Source organism: Toxorhynchites rutilus, chromosome 3 (genome assembly GCF_029784135.1).
Source record: "Toxorhynchites rutilus septentrionalis strain SRP chromosome 3, ASM2978413v1, whole genome shotgun sequence".
NCBI classification, from domain to species: domain Eukaryota; kingdom Metazoa; phylum Arthropoda; class Insecta; order Diptera; family Culicidae; genus Toxorhynchites; species Toxorhynchites rutilus.
This window is the reverse complement of record NC_073746.1, coordinates 239,987,492-240,012,125: the sequence shown is the minus strand read 5'-3', so window position 1 is coordinate 240,012,125 and position 24,634 is coordinate 239,987,492. Positions and strand designations below refer to the sequence as shown.

Below are 24,634 nucleotides of genomic sequence, written 5' to 3'. Positions count from 1 at the left end.
TTTCACTTGCGCACTTTTGTTGTGTCCCGTTCCACTCTGGAAACGACGTATTCCAAACCAGAGACGACGGCGCACTGTTCATTTTTCACGGCCTTCGATTGTTTTTCCCCAATTTTTATAGTTTATTTTGTGGTTTCCATGCATAAATTTCTATTTTGAGTGCATTTCGTGATTTCATTCATACCGAAGAAGTTGCAATTTGAGCATCAATTGCATATAATACGCATTTGCATTGGATGGGTGTGTGAATGCATTTCCTTTACAGCGAATTATAATCGGGAGGGGGTCTCCGTAACCACATTGGTTGCGCATTCGCTTAGTAAGCGATCGATCGTGAGTTCAAAACTCAGGGCCTTCATTGACCATTTTTGTTACAGAATAACTACGTCCACGCAACAATCATCAGCGATGGAGATCGATCCACGGTCGAAATAAGATCGATTCATCCATACAACTGTTCTGCTCTGCAAGAAACATCGGACTACTGTTCTATAAATAACTCAACAATGATCAATCAACTGTCTCCGCCGTCCGGTCTAACTTGGATAATAGAAGAACAGATAGAAAACTCTTACGCCTAAATGGCTACTGTGTAAATGTACCATATGTAATGGTATAGAAGGAATACTGGCGAATGGCAACTGTGTAATGTACTAATTATAGATATGATAACCATGTGACATGTACACGATTAAAATTTGGCTCTGTTACAGCTAAAATGCTAATGAGCCTAAAATAAATAAATGGGATAAAAAAAAATTATAATCGGTGAGACAAATTAGTTCACTGAATCCTCTGCAGAGCTCCGAAAAATCGAAAACAAACCAATGAACATTACTGCTCCTTGTTTGAACTGATTGCAAAATGGGTTACACCACTGCACAATGGTCCAGGAAGTGCATTTAAGTGGAAATTAGCATTTAGAGCTCGACAGTGATTCTCTAGACAAACAGACAGTGAAATTATTATACAAAGCTACTTAAAATGATTTAGGCTACAATATTGTCGAACTATATATGCCTCTATCTATGAAGATAAGAAAGTTAGATTTTTTATTTCATCGAAAATTTTGGTCACCCTATTTTTGATGAAATGAAAATGAGCGTCCTATCATATGTAACAACTTTGTCGAAAACAATTTTTGTCAAGAGAATAAAAATCCTCCATAAAGTTGTATTCTATCTGACTTGCGTTAGAATCACCATGAAAATAACGAATTTTTTGCTCTAACTTTTATATTTCAACCTCTACATCAAAATTGTTTTGGGACGACTTTTAGAGCTTGACCAACGTTTTGCCATGCAGAGCTTGTCAATATTTAAATACTACTCAAACTTATTGATTGGTTCCCACCCAAAAACTCATGATTTAAATTTTAGTTTACTCAAATACAAAAAATAATGTAATTTTATAAATCCCATATTATGTAAAGTCAAGTATGCTCTTTCAAATGTCGTCAACGAACATTTTTACGTTTACCCCAAAAATAATGACAAGCGAATAAAGGAAGCGTATTTTTTTGGGAAGAAATATCAATAACTTTGAGTAGAGTTGAGATATTGGGCCTGATTCTCGAATACACGTCAAGGTGGAAACGAAATAAACGGCACGCCATTGAACTACGTTTTACGAGTTAGTGAAGTGTTTTATTTCATCGTATATGTTGGTCACCCTATTTTTAACAACATCAAAATTAGCGTTCTATCATATGCAACAACTTTGTCGAAGACAGTTTTTGTCTAGAGAATAACTGTCGAGCTCTGGATGCTAATTTCCACATAAATGCACCTGCTGGACCATTGTGCATTGAGAATGGGTAACTTCAAATTGCGATCTTGAAACCCACATCGGAATTTCAAAATGTATCAACACGGATTTTTCAAGACGCGTCGTTGTTGATGAATTGAAATTTTTCAAAAACGTCTATGGCAGTTTTAGATGCGGGGAACATCTAGAATTTATGAAAAAATTGGCAGAAATTCCTAACCTGAAGAAAAGCAATATTGAAATCACATATAAACATGTTGAAGTTGCCGAAACATTGATTAAACTTGTGTGATTTTTCGAGTTTAACGATGGAGGAGTTTGATAATAATTTTAGAATAATCAAGGTTTCGAAAAACACAATGTTGCTGGAGCTGCGATAAACTTGGTATTACGCAAATGGAAGTCCAATATTGAAAATAAAAAAAAAATACATAGTAGCTGCCTTCTTGGACATTGAAACTGTTGTTAGTCAGAAACATTTTTAAGAATTGCAGAGAAGGAATTGGTAGAGTGGATCTGCGATGGTTCACTAAACGTTTTACACTAGAAAGACTGAAACTCAGTATATATCAACAATGCCAAAAATCAGTCAAAATGGCTACATTGCGAAAGAATAGCTAATTAGTAAAGAAGATTGTTCAAAGTTAATTTTCAATAGTTTTTTATATTATTTACAGTTATATAACAAGTTATTAGTAAATACTAACAGTAAAAAAATCACAAAATCACAAAAATTCACTTGGGAAAAAATATGTGTTATTGTTTGAATTTTTTTTTGAAAATGAAAGTGGATATCTTTTAAAGGTGTACATCTTCCGCAAACATACTTTTGACATTTTCTACATACAGTAAAACCTCGATTATCCGCGAAAGCAAGTTCCATAGTAAATCTACAAGCCTTCCCAAAATTTGTCAGTGAGCGGTAGGCTTAAGCTCTTTCGTTTTGGTCATGGCCTCCACATTATCCGACCGCTGGTGTACACGATTTTACCAATGATTTCTTGATTTCTTAATTTAATGATTCTAATGATTTAATGATTTCTGTATTGATGAAACATAGTTTTGATACTAAAATATCTTTTTTGGTGTTTGCCCCTCATTTTTAATACTTAATTGCGTTATCCGCGATTTTCGTTATACGCGGTGACCTTGCCCGACTATTTCGCGGATAATCGAGGTTGTACTATATATTATATGTTTTTTTTTCATTGTGACAAAGTCATACCTCCAAATTGTGCGTTTTTATTCTATTTATTTGCTTCGGAAACCTGTCCCATATATCCGAAAGCCAATTTATGTGTTTATAAGCACTTACTTGTTTCGGTTCTCTCGTGAGAATAAGTAAATCGTCAGAATAAGTAAATCGATTTGCTTGAACTTTTCCCTGGCCCTTCTTCTTCTTCTTCTTATGCCAAATAACACGCCTTGAATGCATTCTGAGTGGCAAGCTCTAGAATACGCGTGATCACAGTGCAAGTCGGAGGAAATTTCTTTGACGAAAAATTCCCCCGACCAGAACGGGAATCGAACCCGAACACCCGGCATGTTAGTTATGACGCTAACCACTCGGCCAAGGGAGCACCCTGGCCCTAGTTTTTCTAAAAACCCCGCTTTGCTGATCATTAATAACTCAGTTTTAAATTTTGTTCCTCAAAGGTTACACGGGTATATAAAATCCCAAAAAATGCACGTGTCTCGTCAATACTATTGTCCAACAGTTTCTCTAAATTTAGTGCACTTTCTTAAATGGTTGATAAAATGTGTATTTATTATCAACGAAAATGCACTGATAAGATCATCGACCATAATGTTTCTTTTTGCGTAGCCTATCGATGGATTCGATTCGTCAAATTTTGACCATACAGTCAATCCATCAATCCATTACCATCTGCAGCTGTTTCGATCTCTTGAAAGGAGTTTACAGAGATGATAGTTCAAAATTTGTTGCATCTGATTTTACACATGTCCGTTAACTTTTTCAATAACTCATTACTATTCGACATTTCTTTCCAGAATTTAGGGCACAAAAGAAATAAAATAAACAACTTGTTAGAAAAAGTATCACTGTATATTAAAGCGCCAATGAAAATGGCCATCTCGAATTTTCGAAGCGAACTTGATTAAAAATGTTGATTTCCACGAAAAACTACCCTATGCAAAATATCAGCTCAATCGGACTTTATTTATTAGTGTCGCACAGCGGTCAAATTATGAATTTTTTGAAAACCGAAAAATCGCCCAAAGGAGTAGTAAAGGAAGTCGGGGTTTTCGAAAAAAAAATTTGATGCCAAATGTCTTCAAATTGCATGAAACGTCGAGATCTAGTGTCATCCCGAAATTTTTTTTTTGTCAAAAATCGATACTCTGGGACTTATTTTTTTTCGGAATACGAGACGCAACGTATGGTTTTAAGTGCCAACGAAAATAATTATCTCGATTTTTCATTCGGAACTTGCTGCGAAATGTTGATTTGCACGATAAAATACCCTCTGAAAAATATTGGTTCATACGGACTTCATTTACTATTGTCGCAGATCTTTTTAGTTTTTCGTCAAAAAAATTAATTTTCGTCAAAAATCGACTTTTCAGACGAAAACGACCAAGTGCCGAAAAGTCAATTTCTAACAAAAAAATTTTTTCGAGATAACAGTAAATCTCGACGTTTCATGCAATTCTAAGACATTTGGAATAACAAAAAAAGGAAATTTACTGAATTCAAAAATAAGAATTTTTTGATTATTAAAAATTTTCCAAGCAGTCAAAATGACGGATAACACATACAGTGATACAAACTTGTGTTCGTAACCCACCATGCAGATGCCTTTTCTCTTCTTTTGAAAGTCGAAAAAAAGCTGTCGGAACATTCTATTTAGATAAAGTCATAGTGTCTTATGAGAGTGAAAAGGTTTGCTATCCGTTTTCAGAACAATGGTTTTTATTTCTCTATGAAAGGCGAATGTATGTGCGAATGTATGAAAATTGACTGAAATTCATACTCGTACGGTGGTTGAAATTTCAATTAGATTTCGAAGGAATTGATCAATTTCAGGATTCCATCTTTAGTGTGGTATCCCTTGTTTATTGCAACTGTCTTTAGCTGCTTTTAGCCTCTATCTACGAGTTTTTTGGTGTATTCGAAAGAAATATTCATTCATTATTTCATCAAGAAGTTTTTAAGATCGTTATTTTTTTGAAATCTGATGGTTTCTAACTCTTCTACCCAGATTTCTCCCATAGCTTTTTGCTGGGATTGATGTCGTGAGATTGTATGGATAACTTTTGAGAAATTGTAATGTAACCATGCGCGAACTTCATGTGCTTCATGTGCTTTGGGTCATTGTTTTGGTAAAATTTTAATCCTCGATTCAATCTCATTTTGTTGACACTTTGCTTCATATTTTTCTTTAGGATGTTCAAGTAAACATTCCGATCCATTACACCATCGATAATATCCTAATTGAATAAAAAATTGAAAATTAAAACTCATTTTTCTCAAAAATGTATTTTTTTTAATTCTAAAAAAATAGATAGAACAGCCCTTACAATTTCGAACAAGCCGTCGACCGCGAGTAATCGGTTTCCTATTTCATTAACCGTAGAATTAAGAAAACATGTTAATAGTAAAAGTATAGTTGAGAGTTTGGCTTCTTTAAACCTATGTAACTGAGCCTGTACAAATAAACGAATTATATAAAAAAAAAATAAAAAAAAATTTCGAACAAGTCACTCATACATCGGAAGATGGGTACATTTACAGGGAAAAAGTTTTTCAACAACAACTTTTTTATGTTTTCTTTGAAAAATTACTATAAATTTTTAACTCATAACATTTTTTGGTATAAATTATCGTGATTTGCATGTTCTGCAAACTTTTTTTCTATTTAAAAACATGCCAAGAACATGTCAAACGCGAGAATTTACACACAAAAATGTTACGAATGTTAAATAGGTCTTTCGGCAAATTTGGCGGACATCTATCAATTATTAATGATGGTGACTGTCATCAAAGTATTGCATTTTACGAAAACGACACCACGGTAATTCTTTTTTATTTTGTGAGCTACACATTTATATTAACGTAACACGCTAATCAAATGACAAATATCGCACTGTACATTCAAACAACTTATTTGAACTAGAGTTTGATTGACTACTGATATATACTATAATAATATGACAGCTAAATTATTATTTTAATTATGATTGCTTATTATTGCTGACTACAAAATAAGAATTATGAAAATTTACTGAAACCCTGTTTTTACTTCATGAACTCTATGAACTAATGTAAAATGTATACTTTAAAATTTCCCGACCAAACAATCGAAATTGTTGGGAAGCGAATCAGAATGTTAATAAAGTGAAACATAAACAGTGTCTTACAATAAACGACAAACTTTCACGTTAAATTACGAACTGGTTCGTTTACATAATAAATGCGGAAAGCTATCAACGTTATACTTCGACGCATCGTCTTTTACATTCTTACTACCGTTCTGAATCATGTTTCGAACGCTTAAGGTACTTGACGCAGAAAACCGATCTAAACTTTCTGCACAGGTATTATTTGGTTGATATTTCGAATAAATTAGTTCAATATGCTTTTAAGCTTTCTACTTTGGTACCTATTTGATAATTTTCAACAAATAATTATTTAATTTTAAAATTAAATAATTAAATTTAATAATTTTCAACAGCCTCTTTTATGACATTTTCAAGCATTTACCCTTTCCCCTATTTTTTTGCTTGTCGTTTATTGATGTTTCTTTATGGTGTCATGGTTTAAAATACCGTAAGGATTATACTGCTTAAATAATAATTATATATTTGGATTCAAGCTAATTGTTGTTCAAAGTTGAGGTTATTAACAGAACTTGAATCTTGATTATTGTCCTTTTGAACCAATTTCGCTTTCTTAATTCGTGAATTTTCAGCTTTTCTGCCATTTTTAATTCTTCAAGCTTTTCTATCTGTTTCATCCGTTCTTCCTGCTTCCTCAACTTAGCTAATGTTTGTTTGGATTTCTTTTTCTTTCCGTTTCATCGCAGTTTTCCTTTTCCTTTCCTCAATCTTTTGGCGCTCGTTTTTGCTATAAAAAGTGCTCTGCCATAAAAAAAATCTGAAAACCCCTGCTCTAGAGAATTCATTGTGATATTAATTTTATAGTTGAATCATCAGGGTATTAAGCATTTCAAGATATTATAAGATACCCAGTTTCATATACTTTCGAGCGGTTTGCGGTCATGTTTTATAGTATAACTTGCATAGAACGAAACGGTATCACTGTATTGAATATCTTCTTTTCTGCTCCACAACTGTCAAAAAAAATCACAACAGAGGAAGAACCCAGAATGTAAGTATCATTAATTTTTATTTATTTAGTTTATTTAAATAATTAAAAACTTTACAAGATACTAATCTTCATTCTATGATGTTTCCGTCACATTGAATAACATCAATTATGTTTAATTTCCAGCTATTCTAAAGCGCTTTCACCAGAGAGGATCCCCCACCTTATGACGGAGCTGAATACATTTGCAGGAGGCAGGGCTCAGTAGCTCTATGAACAGCTGGCCGTCAAACATAAGATAGGACACATTCGATCGCCGGCTCTTTCCTAGTCGGATTTTGGAGGAAACAAAAAAAAGCAGGAGTTGAAGAAGCAGCGGCTGCAGACAAAATGAATGGTGCTGAGAAACGTGTTTTGTTATAGACAAAGTATCGAAAAGTAGTTCAGAAAGAAAGAAACAGACAAAAAGAAATAATTCAATCAGCGCAGGTTAGGCTCAGGTTTTTTTAACGATTTCTTCTTCTTCTTCAATGGCACTAACGTTCCTAGAGGAACTTCGCCGTCTCAACGTAGTATTACTTGCGTCATTTTTATTAGTACTTAGTTGAGATTTCTATGCCAAATAACACGCCTTGAATGCATTCTGAGTGGCAAGCTCTAGAATACGTGTGATCACAGTGCAAGTCGGAGGAAATTTCTTTGACGAAAAATTCCCCCGACCAGAACGGGAATCGAATCCGAACACCCGGCATGTTAGTTATGACGCTAACCACTCGGCCACGGGAGCACAACGATTTAGAATAAAGAAAAATTGCATTTCTCACAATTCAATACGAGAGGATGAAGATAGTTTAGACCTGATTGTGATCATGGACGCTATTCCGGCTGCGAGGAATATTTTATATAGAATCATATGAAGTAAATTTATAATTTAATTCAATCATGTAATACAATGATATGTAATGTATGATGTATATTTATATATTAAATAAAACTAATAATGACCGTGGTCTCTGTGAGTTTTTGATTTATCGTTTAATAAATTATGTAAACACAAGAAACTATAATAAAAATCGGACAGTTTTGCTTTCGGTCGACACGGTGCCAGATTGGTACAGTGTTGGCTCGTAATTTGTTGTCAAATACGAAGGGTAGGTCGACAAAATCATTGAAAAATGGCACGGTATCGGCACCGTTGTCGGCACCATTTTTTGGAACCAATACGGTACAACAAAGTAGACTGGGTATTAGCACGTGGTCACATCGACATTGACGTTTAAGAGACACTTTACAGTTCGTTGCTCGTAGCGTTCTGAAGTACGCTGCTCTTGATTGAACCCTTCTACACAATTCATACCTTGATGATCGAAAGTATGCAGAAAATGTTTCTACGTTTTGCCCTGAGATGACTTCCGTGTTGTTGGTGGAAACGTCAATGGTAGTCTTTCAACTAATCGCCCACCTTATTCCGATCGCTGCAAGCTTCACAAACATCCATAACTAATTCCTCTCAAAGAAATGCTGCTGACAAAATATGTATGGAATTTAAAGTAAAAATGTCCGGAATACAAATCATGATTTGAAAAATTCACAAATTTTGAACAAATATAACATGATTTTGTGGAATTCTATGATTCATGATACTTGAATGCCTTCTTATTCTATAGGAACGGTAATTTTTCTATAGGAACGGTAATTCCTGAATACAGGCCATGAAAAGTGCATCGATGACTGGTTTGTTGAAAAAAGTGTATTGCTTCAGATGGGGCATTTATTTCAAAAACGCAAATTCCCGGTATATATTTGACAGAGTGTATATCCACCTTTTAGTCCAGAACTACCATCAAGTGAAATGGCAACAATAACGTATACATTACAAAAATGGACAAATTTCGGATGGCGACGAAAAAAAACTACAAAATATAATTCAATGAACCATTTTTTTCTTAAATCCTACGTTTATTGGGCCTTTTACAAAATGCATCGACGCTCTTATCAGCTGATTTACAGCAGCCTTGGCGAAAACTGTGAAACGATTACGTCCGATACTTTGCAGGGTAACACGGGGTGATTTGGTCATACGGGGTGATTTGGACCACCCCTTTATCTCATAAAGTACGGCTTAACTTGGATTTTTTATAATGCAGAGCGGAGACAGTGCAGAGCAACCGTAAAGTGCAGCAAAGGCTGGACAGGGAGACGGAGAGCAAGGTAGCCTCATCGTCCCTCGCCATGGGCCGGGAGGTCAGAGCCACCGACAAAGCTATGAATCTTACTCTCTTTCTATCTTTCTGTGTTAAGACGCGTTCATATTACGCCAATCGTCATTGTTCGGCCTTAGTCGCCCGGGCCTGCCGGCGTGCCGAATACCGATTCGAATATACCGAATCTAACCCGAAATAAGTTGGTCCGGATCAAAGAAAGACGAACCAAAACAAAACGAATTACATTCGCGTTGACGGCATTGTGCTCCGTGTCTTCGTGACGGCATTATGCTTCGTGCACCCGATGGAACGTCCACATTACATGACGAATCGAAAATGCCGCGCGATACAGGCCGATCGGCATTATTCAGCATAGTGAGGACGCGCCTTTATACTTGTAGTTTCAATACTTTTGCCGCGTTCGTCACTTTGCATCCATTTCGAAAGAATGTCGGGAGTGAGAATTGAACTCGTGACCTTCGGAGTGAGAGGTATGGATGATACCACTACGCCAGATCACCTCCGCCAAACTATGAACAAGTACATGCCTGAAAAGGACATTTTTATGCGGAAGCGTCAGTCCACGCCGGTCTTGTCTGAGCGGCAGGCATTCACCCAGAAAGAGCGGTTGACAACAAATCACTGGAAGCGATGGACCGGCTGAATACAGACGTTGTACCGAATTCCGCCAACCCAGTTTAGAGGCGAATGAACTGCAAAGTTTAAAGCCTCTTAAAAACAAAGAATCGAATCGAATCGCCAACCCACCCGAAGTCCCTTGGTTGCTACCGATTGAAAATTGCTTGTCGAACCACAAACGGAGGATCTACTCCAATAGGTTTGAGGTCAAACAGAGAATTATCTTATGTAGTTTTTTTTTCATCGCCATCTGAAATTTGTCCATTTTTTAATGCATACGATAATCGATCAAAACGGTTCACAGTTGACCTAGTGCGAATAAGTCTCTTCTCTTCTTGAATGGCAATAATACATTATTTGACGTTCCCAGTGGAACTTCTGCCTTTTCAGTGTGGGTAACACCTTGCGTCATTTATTTATACTTAGTTGAGATTTCTTATGTCGAAGTCTTGAATTTTATGTAAGAATAATGAATTTATTTTTCCCTAACCTAACTTGATTCTGAATTCGCAAAATATGTTATGTGATATAACGCTTGAACTTTGCGAAATTAAGATTTTGTTCGGACCTAAACTCAATTGGCTTTGTAATCGACTGACATGGTAATAGCTCATCTGTGCTGCAGTTCCGCATATACATTCTAAGTGATGGATGTCGATAATTTTCTGCTTGCCACCAAAGGTACATCATCGCGAGCCATCATATTTAATGATAATGATATATATGGTGATGAGTTAGTGTTACCTTATTAAGTTCATCGCTCTATTGCAGGGATTGCAGGAGAAAAAGATTAATAGTTCTTCATTATCTCTAAATCGACGGTGATTTGTTGCTAACTTAGATGTTCTCTTTTTTTGTCATGAGATGTTCACTGGTATTCATTTGTATTCTGTTCATTGAGTTATAATAAAATCTTATATTCCGATATCGATTTAATGATTAATTCATGAAAAAAATTTGATTTCAATCCAGTCACGATTCCAAATGATGGATGTAAAACTAGTTTGATGCCATTATCAATTCAGACAATTTTCCATTTCACCAAAATAAAACTGCATACTGTCTAATGATGTTTTCTTCGATTTGTGTAACAAGCTTCAATATCGAATTCGCTAGCTTTGTCCCGGGTACTACATCTGATATTGTTTTAAATGTCTTATTTGTATTGCCCTCCCGATAAGGTTAAAAGACTGTTCAACTTGACAAGTTTTACCTCCATGGAGTTATACATCGTGTGAAAAAAAAAATCAAACACAAAATGCTTCGGGTAACTTCAGTTACGTATTTGACTGAGTGTATCAAAGGGGAACGTTTATCGATAATTCAACGATTTGCACAAATTTGTAGCAGAGCGTATTTGATTGCGCAACTCAAATCCATCGAGCATCTATAACTTTTTTTTTATCTAACAAGGGCAGCTTGACTTTTAGTTTTTCTCTGACGGGTTGAACTGCATAAATTCCAATTAATGATTTGGTGCAGATGGGAGATAAATTTTGATTAGTTATTAATTGGTTCGTAATGAAATTAGTTTGTTTTCCTATGTTTTGTTTCGTTTTTATGATTCATATATTTTGCAAAGTTAATCCTTCTGAAATCATTCCATAGGGTAACATCGGACTCAGGATGTAAAACGAGGTAGTAGCAATGCAGCGTTATCCAATTACTTTTGCACGACACATCAAATCGTTTCTGGAGTAGCAAACTCCTGCCGCCACTACTGATTCAGCTTGACAGCTAATCCAGCCATTAGTGACAACAGTCTAACCCACTTCCTTGAAGAAAAACGAGAACCTCTAAGCTGTACTCCACTCGACACCTGGGGGGAAAGTTTCCATATGAAATATGACTGGTCCAGATTTCCAGCCGGTATCGGCTTTATCCGTGTGGATTTCTCCTGAACCAGCTTTGTGCTGCTCGGCAATCGCTAAGTCGTTTGAAGAACGGGTGGTTGTTGCGAAATTTCTGCTCTTTCTCTCGGTGAATGCAGTTGAAAGTGCGATTATAAGAGTAGCCTGACGGGTAGAAAAACAGTAAACACGACTCGATCAAGAAACAATTTTTAATGTAACCCCTTCGCTTCCACCCACTGTGCGACTCGGTTTTCACGTTCATGGTCGTAAAGAGTTGGTTTACGTCCGTAGCCCCTTTGCTTCCTGGATGTGATCGCTTCTTTTCCCCATCGGCACATTCTCACACACGGTCGAAGATCGATGATACTTGCTTTTTTTTTTTTCTAATTTGCTGCCCGATAGGCACAAGCCTTTTGAGTGGAAACATCAATAACATGAATGCGAAGTGGTTTACGAGTTTGTCTCACACGCAAACATACCGCTATGATAGGTGAAGAGGCGGTGCCCCAGCTGTTCACGAGTTTTCTTTCACTGGGTTTTCATGGTGGCGAAGGGGATGTTATGGTTGAAATGTTTGCGAAATAGTTTCGGGACTTGCGCTTGGGCCAAGATCTGCTCGCAAAATCGTGTATGAATAATTGAGGGCAGGAGGTGGAATCGATTGAAGCATGTTTGATGTTAGATTATTTGACCCGAATTTCTGGTTGATGATGTGCTCAGCACCATTAAAAGAAGCTTAGATTGCATCAGTGGGAAATATATGGCATCATCGAACAAACGCTTTGGAATAAAGAAATTTGATTAACTGCGGCGGTGTTGAATAAACAAAAATAAAATATAACATCTCATTTTGCTGCGACGGCGCCAGTGGTTGTATGGTTAGCGTAACAGCCTCACAATCCCATCGGCCTGGGTTCAATCCCAGCTGGCGTCGTTGGGATTTTCTGAGGCGAAAAATCTCTGGTTACGTCTTCCTTCGGAGCGGAAGTAAAAGAAGTTGGCCCGGCTCATGAGTTGTTGAGTCTGATAGGTAGGAACAGGTGGAGTCGCCTCCCTGATGTCGGTGATTGGCACTAAAGTGGCGGAAATAGGCCGACGAAAAATAAGCGAAGATAAAAAAAAAAAAAAATCTCATTTTGCTTCCTTCAAGTCGGTTCAGAGCACTGTATATAGCATTACGTAGTGGAAACAGGAAAGCATCTGTTACAGGAAATTTCACAAACGAATAAAATTTCTTTATTTTATTTTATTTTTGCATGTTCGTAACAAGAGCATGACATTTGAAATTATTCAAATGAAACATGCTTCCACGAAAATCTCTGTAGTTCAAATAGCTTTCACTCATGAAGACAAGCGGCGACGAGCATCAGTATGAAGGGGAGGATCGTCTGATTCGGGACCGGGGGAGTGCATGTTTCGATCTAAGTGAAGATAAAAGGATAATTAACATGACCTTATTGGCCAATTATAAGAAATTTAGAAGAAAACTATATCACTGTAAATCCCATGTAAAAGGTTACTAATGACCCATTCCATGAGGTTATACACCAGAGAACCAAATTTCAAATATAGTTTTAGGAGAAAATTGAAAACGTTATTTGAATAAGCACTAGTTATATCATAAATTTTTTGTAACAAATTTAATTTTTATGCACCAACCTTTGAAAGAGGTGAGTTTTGAAAAACTACATAATTATATTAAACATATTTCAGGTTTTCACTATTTTTATGTTTCTTGAGATATCTCTGCACACGCTTAACCAAACTTCAAAGAATGGGTGATTAAATGCTTGTTTGAAGAGCCTTGGGTAGACCTACGTTTCATTTTGTAATTTATGAGAAACAAGCATTTGAAAAACAGGTATTTTGAAGCGTTGTCACGTCACAAAAATAGAGCATTTTTTTACTTTATCAGATGTACATAGGTTCAAACATTTTTATACTTGGGATTCTCTGAGCAAGCAATGAAGGTCAACAACCCACAAAATTTGGTTGAGATCGGTCCACAAATAGAGGGGCATCAACTGTCTCCAGAAGTTGTTGTCACGTCACGAAATTATACGATCCATTCCAGTGTGACGTAACAACATTTTGACTCACTACAAACACTTTTTTTTCGCCTTTTCATGAATAAAGCACACAAAATTAAACGATGTTATAGTAAAATTAAGAAAATTTCCAACAAGAATCATCAGTTGGAGAATATTTTATAGTTAGATTGGCTTGTTGTCAGTCAAACACTTTTGTGACGCGGCAACATTTGAATTGGACTGTTGAACACTAATGATTAATTTAATTATTTACAGTTCCGTTTCGAAACATACAAATGATCTTTCTCCTATGTTTCATCAACAATATATAAACGTAGATTCCGTAATATAAGATATAATCTTATTTCAACTTCCGGTTTGCTGATGGTAGTAATGAACGCTAAAAAAATATGGAAACCCCATGCGATATGGGCTTACCAGCGGAAATCGAATATCGCACTCCGATGCCATTTTGGAATCGAGGATGGTGACTTCCGGTTCGTTAAAAACGGATAGAAAAACCGGGAATGGCATGAAATCCCACAATACGATCGTGAATGGTAATGTTGGCATATATCCATGAGTGCGCGAGGAGAAATACAAAAAAAAAGTTTGATAGTGAGAGATAGGATTTAAGTGAGGTAATGGAGATAATGTTTGAGTGGAAAGAACTTAGCCTTAGAGCAAGGTGTGTGGAGTTATACAAAGAAAGTGCACATAGAAATGCACATGGTCGGGTTTAGGACGGTTTAGGACGATTTTTCCCAAATAAAGACATACCGTGTATTACAGGTAACAGGTAGATTCATTTTATACAGCTTATTTTGATGAAGATACCACCGTTAAAATTGCCTTGTTTCACAATGTTTCAAAATCTAAAAGAACATAGAACTCATCTTGCACACAGGTCGAATATATTTCTTCTCTGTTTTTGAAGGAATGAAAACGTAAAATGGCGCTAAAACGCTAGAATGAAGAGAGCCAGAAAAAAGTCACTATATTATCAAATTGTCAGCGTTATGACACCTTTCATTTGACACTATTCAAAATTCAATAGGAAGCACCGTTCCTGAGATACAAAGGATGGTAGATTCAGGACCACCGGTTGCGTTAGGACCACCTTCCCCTATAGGATGGACTTTTGGAAGGGGAAGGGGAGATCTCAGAGGAAAGTGAGAGGTATTCAGAGTAATAAAAAACATAAAAAATAGTATATCGCTTGCTTCAATACGGTGAAAATCTTATTTAATACAACTAATTGATTGTGTGACGTGACAACGCTTCGTGGAGACTGTTTATTCGCACAGAGCGCGTTGTCACGTCACAAAATGCATGTTCTTGCGAGTTTTTTGAAAAACTGTGTATACAGGAATCTACATTCATCTTTCATTGACAAATCATAGAACAAAGTTGATTGGTATGTTTTGAAACGGAACTGAAAATACAACATTAATGTTCAAGAGTCGGAACCCACAAAAAGACAGGTGTTGTCACGTCACAAAAGTATTCGGCTGGCAACAAGCGAATTCAACTACAAAATATTCTCCAATTGAAGAGTCTTGTAGGAAATTTTCTCAATTTCACTTTAAAATTGTTGATCATTTGGAAATCGTGTGATTTATACATGAAAAAGAGAAAAAACCTGTGTATAGTGAGTCAAACCGTTGTCACGTCACGCTGGAATGGGACTAATGTTATATAATGTTTGTTCCATTTAGAATCTATACTTACTATTCATTGTACATTTTACTACAGCACTCCTGCTGGGCGGTTCTAGAATGTTTTGACAGCAGATTGTTTGGAAAGTCCTCCAATCGGCAACTGCATTGGAAGGTGTTGAGAACAATCAATTCAAACTAGGATGATGGTGTCACAGAAAAAAAAAACAATTCTAATCAATCCAAGATTTTCAGGGGGACTCCCCAGCCATAACGGTTGCGCTTGATACGAGAACGACCGTCGGTTCAATCCCAGGACTCTCCATTATTTGAGATTCTAATAGGCATTTTTCAAGGTTAGAGGGGAATGCACTTTGTAGTTCAAGTTCGAAAGAACAAACAATCAATCATCTACGATACAATGTTGTGAGAATTTGTCTGCGTGGGGCTAATCGTTCTCCGAATCGGACGCTGTATTCAGTGGCTCTTGGAAGTTGTATAGCAAGATCCTAACACAAGCAAAAGACGCTTATTCATTGATGACGAAACATACGTCAAGATGGATTATTGACACATTCCAGACCAAACGTTCCATGAGGCAACGACCAAGTAAGTTTAAATTTATTTTTTGTTGATAAATTCGCTAAAAATCTCCTGATTTTTGATATGCAACTGCGGTCAAGAGTCGAGGTCTTCGTAACTAACAAGAAAAGGTATCTGCCTAGATGAAGAGGTGAAATAAAAAGGGTGGTCGGGTTGACCAACTAAGTGTCCAATAACTGATATTATCTCTAAAGTATTATACTCGATTGATTTACAGTTGGTATGCAGTTATGTTGGAAATAAACTCCTTTTGAGTCAATAGATCGTTGAAATCTGCATAACGCGTACCATATTCATAACTTTAGTACCAAAAACAGCACAAACACCATTTAATTCACCTGATGTAGCAGCATGTTATTTCTGTCCTTCGATGAACTGAATGAAATAATGAAAACACAACAAAATCTTTCGTGTTGTGCGTGATGTGTGGCGATGATTTTTTTTCCGAAGCCGCTACTGATTTCTATGGCTTCGGCATTTATGGCTTATGTTCAGCGATTTTTCAGGATTTATTTGACTTTTACTTTCGGGCAGCCACATCAGTAGTAGCAGCAGCTTTCATCGCAGCAGCAAGTTTGGGTATTTTTTGCAGCGGTTACTGTTTCCTTCTTCCCGGTAGCATCGACAGATTCTTTGTCAGCAGCGATGACATTTTTCCGATTCTTTCTGCGGATGTCTTTTATGCCTAGCTCTTACTTCCGGAGCCGGTAGCCTTTTCCGATGCTGGCGCTTTCTCGGTCGCCTTCTTAGCTGTACCATTCTTCTCTCCGGTGGACTCCATTTTGGTTTTAGAGGGAAGTTAGAACGAATACGATACACCAGCGCCTTTCGTTTTCACAAACAGGCTCTTGGTGGTGACTCCGCCCATTTATAATGGAGTGGATTTCGGAGTGGAGTTGACACCTGCTCATATACAGATTCTTGTGATTTCAATTGCTTGCTTTCAAAGCTATTTGTGAGCAATTGAAACAAGCCTTTCGATCAATAAGTAACAAACATATAACACGTAGACATTTTATCTTATCATTTTATCGAATTAAGCGAATTAACCATTATTTTTAACCGGCAAAGAGGAATTAATGCTCGAACCTTGTTTCTCCAATGTAACGCTCTCTTTTCGAAATTCGATCAAATTAAAAGCAATCGACCCGGCGACATATTCCGATATTCATGGCGTGTAAGCTTTGTAAAGCTCCAATCACGACGACGGAGTGTAATCCTTGGGAAACCTGATAACGTAACGGATAATTGAGAGAACTTCTCTAAAACACATCAGACCGTTGTTCCTAATGCAGTGTTTGACTTTTTTTGTTCCGTGCAATTTTGACTAAAATCCACAGCAATGGTACTCATCTCATTGGCTTATGAATACTCGAGTTAAATATTTATCGTATTCAGTATTCGTTTTTTTATTGGTTATATCGTTGAAGAATTTATTTTTTGGTGATAAAAGCGCCACAGTAGCGGTTTACTTCTATGGCAAAATCCATAGTGTTGCTTCGAATTGCACATGTAACGCAAAGGAATACTTTTTGGGTAATTGGGGTAAATGGGAACCCAGTACCGAAAAGGACGATCAGAGGCTGGGTGGTTTGATTGATTTGATTTTATCCTATTATAGCGGCTTCAAACTACAAAGTTGAATTTCCTCTACTGCCGTTCAACGCATAGTTGTCCCATGTTCCAAAATCAGCAACTGAGAAAAACGCATTCAAAGTTTTCTAGTATATTTGTCTACCGGAAGCTTAAGGCATTTCAGATTAGCAATACACTGATGATTAAAAGCAGAACACGATTGTTTGATGAAATGTGAAAAGATCCTTAACGTGTTATCAATCCCAGAATTGATTGATTGATTGGTTTTTAAATCGATTTTTTTCAAGACTAGACTGCTGTTCTACGCATAGTTGTTCTATGTTACTTTCTGACAATTTTCACTTTTATTCATAAAACGACGTTGTTATGCCCAATCTTCGGGGAAAACACAAAAGAAGCTTTTCAAAAACAACATCAAGCTCAATTGTCCCATATTGATATTCTATTCATAACTGTCCCACCATGTATTTTTTGTAGATCTAAATCAAATAAATCGGTTCAAGTACAAGAATTTTATGTCACGTTTTCAGCAGGCCTAATGCATTCATTTCTGGTTTGGAAGAACGAAATAATTCTCAAACAAATAAAAAATTGTTTAACAGTACACGTGTACACCTTGTTAGCGAATGCCTAATAAGAATGAGATTTATATTCTGCAAATTATTGCAGACCACTCCCTTCTTCATAAAACGATGTTTTTATGCACAATCTTTCGGAAAAAAACACAACAAAACTTATTGTTAGTTCCCAGTATTTCAATAAACAACATCAAGTTCAATTGTCCCATGTTGATATTCTAGACATAACTGTCCAACCATGAATTTTTAAGCCTGTAACCAAGATTGATTGGTTTAATTGAAAGGATCTTTTCACACTTCATTAAACAATAGTTTTCTGCTTATAAAAACCCCAGTGTATTGTTAAACCGAAATGCTTAAAGCTTCTGGTAGACAAATATGCTAGAAAACTTTGATTGCGTTTTTCTCAGTTGCTGATTTTGAAACATGGGACAACTATGCGTAGAACGGCAGCATAAGTAAATGAACTATAATAAGTAAAGAACACCCCATAAAATTGTAATAATTTACAGTGTAAAATAAAGACAAAGACATTCATATGTATTTAATACCAACACGAGTATTAAATTTTAATGCTTAAGTAAGCAATTGGAACTACGATTCAACCCGTATTATAAGCAGCTTTTCATGAACGACGTCGAAAAAGGATCATACAGGAGTTGTATTTTGGTATACGTGGCGAGTTGGCATCGTACGAGCCCACGCTGTAGACGACAGGTGACCGTGACCTGATTCAGGACACGGATGAGAAACCATAAAATAATTCGAAGCTAAGCGCTAATAAACCCTGCCAAACCCCAGGGAAAAGAAAATTACTACAACCGCCTTAAAGGACCAAAGGATTCCAAAGGAAGATATCAAGATTCCCATGGTTTTCAACGCGAAGATTGGCTCGGACATCACGAATTACGAGCGCGTCAATTTTGTGACAATATAGAACTTGAAATTCATCAATTCCAACCGGTGAATACTGATTTAGATGGTTGAACAGATATTTAACAAATTATTCAGATGAACAAAACGAACATACGCAAAAGTATGACCGAAATATTTTAATTGAAATAGTAGATTAAAACAGTTTAGGTTAGGTGTTTGTTTATGTTTTTCAACAATTCAACAATTTGTAGGAAAAATCGCAATAGTGCGAAAAAATGATAAAACTGTGGGTTACACTATCCATTAGGAAAGTTTTTTTTTTCTATGAACGCTAAAGTGAAGGTTAATTCACACCATGATGATTGCTGGAAGTATATGCAATTTTGTGTATACACATACATGACATGACAGAAGATCATTAGTTTGATAGCACTTCAATAGCAAACTTTCTCCAGTACATCTTCACAGTACGGTTTGGACATAAATTTACGTTACAGGTTGATACTAATCACCAATCCAAACCCAAAGGCAACAAAACTTTTTGACCTCATCAAAATCCCTCTCGGTCCCATATTACCGAACACCATCTGCCGGCTGTGATAGTGATTATAGTTTGCATTGAGCTCGTCATACAAGCTCGTGATGATGATGATGAACTATCCATTGACGTCGGTACGGACCAAAAGCAGATCTACGCCAGTGTACATACCTACATCACCAGTGTTAAACCCATCAACACTTGCCCTTTTTTGTTTTCTTTCCGCGGCACATGAAGATCGTCCGAAAGTTTGCGATTGGACGTAATGTAAAAAGTGGGCCAAGCCAAATCGGTGCTTTTTAAAGTGACGTTGACTCATTTCTGTGGGAGGTAATGATTATGATAGTTTCGGAGAAGCATAATTATAAATCGAATCTCGACGCACTTACCATTGCAATTATACTGATAGCAACATGGATTTGCCCACTATCAGGGTAATTTCAATATGCACCAAAACGCCCAGTCTGGCCGCTAATTTGTTTTAATTAAGATTGGTGGGAAAAATGGACTGACGCGTGTGTGTTTTCTTTCCTGGAAAAAATCGAAAGTAAAAAGCTCCGATTGCACATCTCACCCGGACCAAAACTAACTTTCATTATTTACCAGCAAACAATTATGCCACGCATAGACAGCGTCGAGAAAACGACCAACATAGGATCTTTGAAGCTGCTTGCCTCAAAGTAAAATAATTGTAGTTGAAATGGACGTTAACACCGCTGCGCCGCGTTCGTGACTTTTCAGCTGAAGTTTGTATTTTGTTATTCATGAAATGAACTTCGAGTCTCTTAATCCATCATGCGTATGGAATAGTGACGGGGATCGCCTTAATCTTGATTTACGCCGACTGGGCTGAAACCATGGCGCGATTTGCTACACGCAGCAGGTTTCCATTTGTTCATTTGTTACCTCTTTGAAGCAGACGAAGACAATTACTGATAGGAAAATTAAGACTTTTCATTTCTTTAGGAGAATCAGAAAGGCATGAAAATTAGGTGGAATATGTAGACAATTCATTCTGATTAGCTGTTCACAATGTGGAGTTGGGCTGCAACCTAAAGTATTTTCGATGGTGTGCTTTTATTTTCTTGAATTTTATAATGTACCTGGGAAACTGTTCTGATCGTTATCCTATTTCATAAGACTTCATTGGACGACCCCAAGAACCATGGAAAAGTAAATTAAGGTCAACGCTTGGTAGAGATCCGATGCCAAACAATCGGTTAATGGAATGTTCAAAGATTTGAAGGAGGTTGCCTGCTTTGCTAGATTACGCATTCCGTTTTTGGCTAACTTATTGTCACACAATTTATCGAATACCAAAGACGAACTTCTTCATAAAAACAAATCACCACTTGTTCTGACCCCGTAAAAATGCATATTTAAATTGTAAGACTAAAAGATTTAAAATCAATCAAAGGCTTACTGGACGCAAACTTGCATGCATTCATTCACAATTGCAGTATGGAATGTGAGGTCATGTATGCAAAACAAGACTCCAAAAATTGCAATCATTGTAGAGTAGATGCTCGGAAACAATATACAGACTACCGACACTTCATTGGGCTTCTATTTTAACTATTATTATAACTTTAACCACTCATTGGAACGCGTAAACTTCAGACTTGTAAACTTGTACGCATTGTTATAAATGACAAGGGGTTTCACCATAACCGACACAGCATACGACAAATTGTAATAAAAACGCTCGACAATATTGTTTTCAAAATTTGAACAGTGAACATCCACAACAATTGCACTAATAACTTTTCACAGCACCTTCCTCTTAGTGCGGTTTTCAGTTCTTTCCTTTGATATAATTTTTTTTTGTTTAAGTTTTATAAGGTTTTAGATTGGTGCTCCCGTGGCCGAGTTGTTGGCTTCACACATTATCATGCCGGGATTCGAGTTCGATTCCCATTCGGGTCGGAGCGTTTTTCGTAAAACAAATCTTCCGACTTGCACTGTGATCACGCGTATTCTAGAACTTGTCACTCCAGGATACATTCAAAGCGTGTTTTCCGACATGGAAATCTCAGCTAAGTACTACTAATAAAATTGACGCTACTACATTGAGAAGGCAAATGTTCTACTGGGAACGTCAGTGCGTTTCAAGAAGAAGGTTTTAGATGAAACATCTATAAAATTGTTTTCTCTGGAATCCAAACATCGTTCTGTACATGTTTTGTCCGTTAATTTCGTACCAAACCTTCTGTGTGTATTTGTTTTTTTTTCTCCAAAGCCAGGAAGCTCTCTGTATAGAGTATCTTCGGCTTGGGTGTGAGCGGATGAAATATGAAGAAAATGTATCGATCTTTAATTGATCTCTAATAGATTTTAATATATTTGAGAATACGCATACAATGTTACCGAACCTTATTCTATGTTTTTTTCGATTGCACAAGGCATGAAACAGACGATCGTCAGGTGAATACAAAAAAATAATGAACCTTTTAAAATGAATCATAGCTTATTTATTTCAGTACCAAATTCTCTTCTTTTTGAACAAAGAAAATAGTAAAAAAAAAAGTCTACAGTATTTATATCCGGTTTCAAACCCCAGAAGTTTTTTCACGCCAACTCGTCTATGGGATTGGTATGATCCTCTCCGAATTAAATGGAACCTGTTAGGTGTGAAGACCTTACTTAATTAGGCAACTTGACATACTTAGTTTTCCGAAAATTTATCTACACTAATATATGGAAAAGCCAAATATTTTTGACCATTTTACAATATTTTTTTTGAATCGAAAATGGCAAATTGTACAAAAAAGTGATCTATGGAAGGGGTTTAGGAAAATAATTGAATTTTCAGAAAAAATACTGAAAAAATATTTTTCGAAATCGATTTTAAAAACTAAGAGTCGAAATGGCCATCTCAGATATATATATATATATATATATATATATATATATATATATATATATCTTTATATATATATATATATATATATATATATATATATATATATATATATATATATATATATATATATATATATATATATATATATATATATATATATATATATATGTGAATATATAAAAATGGAGTGATGTCTGTCTGTCTTACTCTTATAGACTCCGAAACTACTGAACCGATCGACATGAAAATTGGTATGTAGGGGTTTTTGTGGCTGGAGAAGGTTTTCGTGACAGTTTGAGACCCCTCCCCCCTCTCTAAGGGGGGGCTGCCATACAAATGAAACACAAATTCCTGCATTACTCGGAAATTAATCAAGCAAACCAAACCAAAGTTGGCATGTGAAGGTTTTAGGGTTCAATAAATGTTTCTATGATGGTTAGACACTCTTCCTCCACTGAAACACAAATTTCTGCATTACTCGGAAATAATCAAGCAAATGAAACCAAGGTTGGCATGTGAAGGTTTTAAGGTACAATAAATGTTTCTATAATAGTTAGACACTCCTCCCCCCACTCAAAGGGGGGGCTGCCATACAAATGAAACACAAATTTCTGCATTACTCGGAAATAATCAAGCAAACCAAACCAAAGTTGGCATGTGAAGGTTTTAAGGTAAAATAAATGTTTTTATGATAATTAGACACTACTCCCCCCTCTCTAAGGGGGGGCTGCCATACAAATAAAACACAAATTTCTGTATTAATCGAGAATTAATCAAGAAAATGAAACCAAATTTGGCATGTGAAGGTTTTAGGGTGCAATAGATATTTCTATGGTGGTTAGACTCTCTATCCCCCTCTCTAAGGGGGGCTGCCATACAACTGAAACACAAATTTCTGCATAAATCGAGAATTAATCAAGAAAATGAAACCAAATTTGGCATGTGAAGATTTTAGGGTGCAATAAATGTTTATTATGGGTTTTAATGTGATGAAACGCACTCCTATATCTTTTTCTATCTATACCAATAAAAAAGTATCGCCGAATGTGTTGATAACAGCAGAACTCGAGGAAGAAATTGTCCAATTTAGGGATGTCTTTATTGTATCATATTTTCTGTATAAAACATTTATTCCATGTAACGGAGAAACATGTTATTTTCAAGTGGTTGAAAAATCTTGAACCAGAATTGTGTCTTAAAATAATCTGATTTTATAATGATAAGTTTTGTTAGAAATACTAGGAATTTTATAGTAAAAGGTAAATTCAACGGGGTCGATTAGAAGATCAATCAATAAACAGTTCTGCGATTGGACCCATGAACTTGCTCATAGTAAGAAAACGTGAATGTTTGAAGGTATTGATAACTAAAAACAAATTTTGGGCGGGACGAAGTTTGCCGGGTCAGCTAGTGGTAGATAAATATGTGCCCTTCAACTCTTCCATACATCACAACTTGTGCATATTCAAGGCAAAAAGTTTTCCTAAGAAAAACTTTTTCAAGATTTTTTATCGAAAATTTTCATTTTTTTATTGGGGTACAGTTATAGAAAAAATGAATAAAATGTAGAAATGGATTTATTGGGTGCTAAGATACAGTTTTCCGCTTGTTTTTGTAGTCAAATACAATATGTTTCAATTCAGAGAGCAACAGCAGCACTCAAATTATAGCCATCTGCCAAAAATCGGTCAGGTATCGAATAGTTGTTGTAGATTTAGGTTAAGGGTTTCTGTAGATATGATAATAATAAATGGATTGTATAGTTACCTAAAGGATGTATAAAATGGCTCTGCAGTTGTTATCAGTCGTGACCAGTGTTGCCACATTTTAATCTGTACCAGAGAGGTTAAAAATCTTTCTCATCTGTACCATCGAAAATATTTGTTGTAGAAATTTAGCATGAAAAAATACTCATTTATTTACTACAAATACTACATTTACATTTGCAAGTCCTTCGTGTGTTTTATAATGCTTATACATAGTTTTTTTCGAATTTGGTTTGCGTACTATCATGAATTAAAATTAAAAAAATCGCTCTAAGCGATAATGCGGCGTAAAAATCGTCATGTACCTTAATGTTGCTCTGTTCTAATGTAAGAAATTTTCCGATTCGGGAAAAATCTGTACCAATCTGTACTT

General features: G+C 36.1%; 1 protein-coding gene across 3 annotated transcripts in view; it reads right to left on the bottom strand.

The window, feature by feature from the left end:
- Nucleotides 1-24,634, bottom strand: part of LOC129777071 (uncharacterized) — a 183,357-nt gene that overhangs the window by 3,706 nt on the left and 155,017 nt on the right. The gene's annotated exons all lie outside the window — the stretch shown is intronic.